Below are 6,919 nucleotides of genomic sequence, written 5' to 3' on the forward strand. Positions count from 1 at the left end.
AGTCTACATGCTCGCCAGGAACTAGCCACTGCTAGGTTTAATCATGAAGGGTGAAATTGGGAATGGGCCCAATCAAGTGAAGGTATATGATTGATATCCACAGCTACACTATCAGGACATAGCTCAAAGGGAAAAGAATAACCCTGCCTACGCAATTGGTCAGTATGAGCGCGTCAATGATGCCTTCCCAATGCGCTTGGTTAGGTTGATGCAAGGAGGACTACACATAAGGCTCTTAGAGCAAGCTACTATTCTAGTACAAAGGTATGATGCCTAGTTCATCCAGTTCCCAAGGTTCTCCTACATCCTGATAGATGGCTTTGAGGGTGCTCCTTTTCGACTTTCGCGATACCCAATTGACAAAATAGTTCTCCTAGAAGTCATAAGGTAGTCACGTTCAGCAAACAGTTCACTCAGAGACAGGAAGTAGTCCTAATTCACCTTCCCTATGGTTATAGGTAACCTTGATGTCCATCTGAAGAGCCCATCTCAGGCAGATGAATCCCTTGCAAAACTAACCTCCTATGGCCTACAAGAGCATTTTCCAAGGAAATACTTTGATCACAACAATTTGGCAAAGAGAGCCTATGGCAGGCAATACAGAGCAAAGGAACCAGTTGAAGATTATTGGAAGAACTGCTATGATGACTATGAGGTCCGACGATGCAAATATTCAAGGCTGAGTGTGTAGAAAATGTGACTCTATGAATACCATTGGGTCCCAGATCAACTAACAGATTCAGGAAATTGCCTACAAGTCCAGGAATTTGAGGCAGTAAGATACATTTTGCCAGGCATTCATTGGTCACAGGATCCAATCACTGATTTTGAGGTGGTTATAGCAGCCCCAAGAAGATACATTGACCAGTGGTTGCACCAACAAATTGAGTGACCGATTCATGAGGGATTCCAATTCACCTACCAAATGATGGGTAGCCTTGATTCTCAATCCTTTGAAGATGAGGGAACATCCAGTGCACCAAAGAAAGAGGTTGAAAATCCTGAAAAAAGGAAGAAGGCTAAAGCTAGCAGAGGAACTTAGACATCTAAAAGAATAGGAAGGGAAAAGATCCCTATTAGGAGACCAGAGGTCACTTCATCATCAAAAGACCCCCATTCGTCTGATGATGTAGTGGAACTAGATTATATACCTACTCCACCTTCCCAGAGCGATATTGATGCATTCGAAGCTAATGATCCTCCTGAACCCAACATGCTAGATACCGAGGTAAGAGCCATTGAACCCACCAAACTAAATAATCAAGTGGAGGAAGGGGAGATTCCATCCATTCAGGGGCTAGAGATGCATGAACCCACCTAGCAGAGCCACCATGAATTGCATATGCATAATACTACCAAGGATGACTCCATTGTTGAAGGAGAGCAAAGGATAGATGATACCCGCGAGCCTGAAAGGAAAGAAGAGCAACCATCACAAGAAAATACTAGGTAGTTGTTTAGTGAAGTGGGAGAGAATTCGGCTACGACCAAGGAACTTGACACTTCCTCCACTCCTCCTATAACCGAGCAACTGCAAATATGCAATGAGCCAGTTGAAAACATTAAAGAACAAAATGCAAATTTAACCATAGCATCAGCCCAGATTGTACCTCAAGATTGGTTAATTGCTTGAGCTCAGCGAAGGTAGCCACTCATTGACTTGGAGGACATCTTCTCGTGCATAGAACAAGCCAAGGCCAAGGGAAAGAAAAAGCCTAAGGCATATTCCTGTTGGTTGAAAAATTTGTACACTTGGGGAAATATACAAAATAAGGGTTTCAACCACTACACACAAGTAAAAACTCTCCTAATTAAGGGAAGGCTCCCCCTATCTAACTACAACTTTGGAAATAAAATAGGATGGGACAACAATCTTTCTTCTTTTTTCAAGAAAGACAATATCCTTTTCTCTTCATAGAAAAGCATAGCGATTGAATATGACCAGCAGTAACCACTTTCAAGTGAAATGAGAGAAAGGAAATGAAGTTTCTTGAAAGTGCAAAGACTTCCGTCACTTCCTTCGAGATGGGACAGCAATATCAAGCGCAAAGACTTGATTATGTGAAGTCCTATCTACCCTTTGCTATACTAAATTTTACAATGAATAAAAGATAACAGCTCAAAGACTGTAATAATCTATTCTTTCAACACAAAGACAAGAACTAATGCAAGCTCAAAGGCTTGCTACTATTTCTTATCAAACAGTAATTTTTCCTCAAGAATAGACACAAGCTCAAAGACTTGCTGCTCCTTCTAGAGATTTTCCTATTTTAATTAATCTTATCTACTTGCAGCTCAAAGACTTCAAATCAAATTGGACTAAGCTCCTTTAGAAACACTTTGCATAGAAGAAATAAAAAGATTCAAACTCAAACATGTAGCTCAAAGACTCAAAACTTGAGTGATCCTTCTTCATTATTCTTCAAAACATTCAATTCACATACATAAGCTCAAAGACTTCTTGCTGTAAATTTGGCAGAGTTTTTGCTTGCTTTCCAAAAGATGAAAATTACAATAGACCCCTCAAGTATTTATAGAAGAGGAGCCTTGAGAAAAAAGTGGGAGGATCCTAACTAACTTGAGAGATTCTCTCAACCACCAAGACTTATTCAATAACTAACTAAAACTTCATTAACTAACTAAGAGTTATTCCAACTAACTAAGACTTATTCCAACTACAGTCCTAATCAGACACAACTTGTAGTTGCCTTACATGTAATTACAAAAGTGCAAGTAATGTGTAACTTGATTTTTACAAAAAAATACTTTTACATGTAACTTGTCAAAACAAAATTATAACTAAAGATTACAAAAGAGGGAAAATTTAACTAAGTGTTGAAAAACACTTAAGTTGAATTTTGTGAAGACACAAATCCTTGAAATTTTTGGATGCTCGTTTGTAGTTCCTTGGGATTCGGTTCATGGGTGTTCTTGGCAACAACCATGGTGTTTGCAATAGTGTCATGACACCGGAGAAGCGCAGAATTGTTTTTATCCAAGATAGGCTGGATTTCATGCAGAAAGACTTGGTGTTTCATCAATGTCTGAATTGAAGCGGCCGAGAATTGTTCACTCCTCCATTCATTATGAATCCTCATTTGTAAATCAGCAAGAACTTCTTCTTCTGGAATCAGCTCTCCATCCTGACTTACTATGTTAAAAGAGGCATTTTCATAATGTGAGACAATATCTCGATAAACTTCGCCTCGAAATCTCTTTGCATCACCGATCTCCTCAATGAGGGATTTAAGAACAAGGGCCTTGTTTTCCAAGAGTTCTTCAAATTCCAAGTACATGACCCTGGAAGAAATGATGGCATGCTCCTGCAAAACACTTAGCTATTGTTGGGGCATGGTATGCCAGATTGTCAAACTTCCTTCAACACTTTCCAGATTCTTTTTGAAAGTATCAGAAGTTTGATCCAGTTTCTCCTCAATGGTCTCTAACTTAGACATCATCTGAAAAATGTCTTTCATTACTTGTGCACATAGATCATGAAGTTGATCAACCGAGGAATCCAGTGCTTGTACCTTTGGAGCAGCCCTTTCCACTCCATGAATTGATTCTTGGGAACTAGAAGAACCTATGGAGTTACTCCCTTCAACAATAGGTTTTGTGATTTTATGAATGGCTGCCATAAGCTGTCAGTTTTCCTCTTCTAGCTTGTCTTTCTTTGCTAGAAGATCATCACACCTTTGACCCAATGAAGCAATAGAAAATTGAGCATCATGTTTAATGACCTCATGTGTCTGTTTTCCCAACTCTATCCTTGTAACCTTATAATCGGCTGCTAACATTTCTTCAAGTGGCTTATCTGCAATTCCACAACTTCAGCTACCTTCATCTTGTTACTGTCAACAGTTACTCTGCAGATAGTCTTGGCCTTCTTAGCAACTTTGGATCTGGACTGTTTCAGTTGTTGGTAATCAAAGGCATCAGGTGAGATTTCTTGCTTCTTCCTTTTCGGAGTAAAATAACTAAGCCATGGAGGCAAAGTCATCAACTCCCCTCCAATAGCAGCCATAGGCAAAGGAGAAGCAGTTTCTATTTAAATCACCATGGTCATCCTAGGAGGAATATCTATTTGGACAGCGATGATGGTTTGCTCAGTTACCAATGGGCATGAAGATTGCCTCATGAATTCTTCAAAACCAGAAGTGGAAGTATCAATTTCTGATAACTGGATGCAAGTAGGAATACCCTCAGGAACTTTCAACACACTCTCTTGTTGATGATCAGGAGATGGCTCATATGCTGAAATGGGAATAGCATTCTGAGGAGACTCATCCATAATCAAATCAGGAGGAGAAAGAGGCATCTCAATGGAAACTGGTGGAATGATCTCATGAGGCAAGTCTGAAACTAGAGACTTGGGAGCATCATCAGATTGCCACCCCTCTTCTGGATTATCTAGATCGATCACCTAAATATGGAATCATGATTTTTGTTCCCACGAACTGTCATCTCCTTAGGAGGAAGCACTACTGCATGATTGACTCGCAACTTGATCCTTGTGCCTGAAGATGAAGCACCTTCCTTGTTGTCAACCTGAATCTCAAACTTACGTCCAAGAGGCCCTGTAGAATCATCTTCTTTACCAACCTTGATTTGTATAAGTCTAACAGCATTACTTTTCAGCCATGTGTTGGTGTTGGCCAAGATAGGCTGAAATCTCTCCAGGATGGATATGCACTCTTTGTGTGACCATTGGATCAAAGGAAGTGGAGCTTCCTCAACCCTCCATGAAATGTATTCAGGATCAAGTATATGCTCGTCATCAATCATCCCTTGTGGGATATCCGCCAAGTTCAAATCAACAATTCGCTCAACAATAAGCCTGCAGTAATCCATCTTCAGAACTTCGGCTTCCATGTGGAGATCTACCTAGATGTCTTCAATGCGATGTACATCCACAAAGGATTTCTTGATCTTCTCCTTCATACCCCTATAATCAAAATCGGCTCTAGGTTTAAACCTTTTGATCTTGATTTCCTACAATTCAGTCTCCATGGCCTTAGCCTTCATAGACGTGACAAGGGAATACCGGCCAATTTTCAATGGGTTTGTGGTAGAAATCCCCATTCCAACCTTGTGCTTAGTAGACTGAAAAGTGTGGACAGCCATGATCTGTCTTCCCAACTCCATAAGAATGATCTTATCAGTTGGGTATCTAGGAAGCATATATGGCTGACTGCCATAGCATCCGATCCTCATATAGGTGAAGGTGGGAAACTGCAGAAACAAGCATCCATACTTGCACACCTTGTCCCATGCCTCATCTAATACTCTCTTGTTCCTGAGATTTCTATCAAATTGACACATGAAATATCTAAAGAATGCATCTTGGACTCTTCTAAAATGCAGTCTGCTGGGTCTCAACAGCAACTAGTCATAATATTCCCAAACTGGTATAAGTGAGCGATCATCCTTGGTAGAAAGACCTGAAAAGTATCTAAGTTATGCTACTAAGTATACCAAATATGAATTCATGAAGAAGGTCATGGTGGTAGGAACTGCTACAAGTTGTTCGCACAAGGCATCACTGATGACTTCTCCCCATGAAATGTGATGAGATTGTCGTATGAACATGATGAACTAGTACATCCATGGCTCAATGACATTGGAATGCTCAAGGCCCATCATCTTGTTGAGAAGGGTTATGGTGTCTCCAATCTCCCATTTGAAATCGCAGCGGTACAACTTCGCCCACCTTGAGAAGGAAGCTCGTGGCTCTTGGATACACCTATTGATGTGTCGCTTGCAATCTTTTTCCCTCTTCACATAATACTTCACTGCACTTTCTTTGGAGATTTCCATATAAACAGGTGCAGGAGGTATTCTGAAGATCTTCTTGATCATATCTGCATCGAGATGAATTATAGCTTCACCATCATCATTTTTTATGACTCTTGACTTTTTGTCAAAATGATGGGCACAGGCAAGAACAAACTCAGGTTCTAGGACAACCACCAGGAAAGATGATGCATGTTAAATATGGTTGTCCAACAATCGCTGCAAGTTATTATCCTATGGATCTTCTACCCTTTTGATGAATTCTGACATATCAATGTGCCCTATTTCTATATCTCTAATGTGATCCAAAGGAGAAGAAACCTGGGAAGGTGCTAACTCATTCTGATATTTGTCATATTTGTATTTCATCTTCTTTGGAGCTGGAGATGACGGCAAATCTGACATTGATTGTGAACCTAGAATGTTGTGATGAAGACTTAAAAGAGTTAAGGCAACATCATAGTCAGCTGCAAATATCATTCTTCCTTCTCCAAATGGGAAAAACTTTGACTCTTGAACTTTACGATTTTGTGAGAGGAAGAAGGGAAATATGTAGAAATGGGAAAAACTTGACTTTGACCAATTTCAGATCTTGGGGAAATTTTTGCAAGTATACAAGTTGGAAAGAAAATACATGCAATCGGGATTTTAAAACCAGAATGCAAGTACACTTGTAAAATTAAAAATGAAGAAATGGATGGAAAATGATATTTTGATTTGTAGAAAATGACAGAGATGGAAAGTATGGATATGGGGAACATGAATGGATAGAAATGGGAACATCCGAGAATGTCATTTTCATGAAAATGGGAAGAACTCTTCAAGATGAAATCCGGTTTTAAAACCCGAATTTGAAAGGGAGGGGTATTTCACACTTTTCAACTTGGAATTTTAACCAAAAATGGTTAAATTCCTTAACCATAGGGGAAGAACAAGAATTTCCAGCGAGCTTGTAATCGAGATTAAAAATCCCGAATACAAGTAAAGAGGGAATTTTGGAAAGAACAATGCAATTCAAAGATTGCATACTAAGGGGAAGATTTCTCTCACAAAAACCAATTTTTGGGGGAAGAACAACATATTTCCAAAAATGCAACTAAGAAAGAAAACTAAGAAAACAAGAAAA

This window comes from Cryptomeria japonica, chromosome 6 (genome assembly GCF_030272615.1).
Source record: "Cryptomeria japonica chromosome 6, Sugi_1.0, whole genome shotgun sequence".
Classification (NCBI taxonomy): Eukaryota; Viridiplantae; Streptophyta; class Pinopsida; order Cupressales; family Cupressaceae; genus Cryptomeria; species Cryptomeria japonica.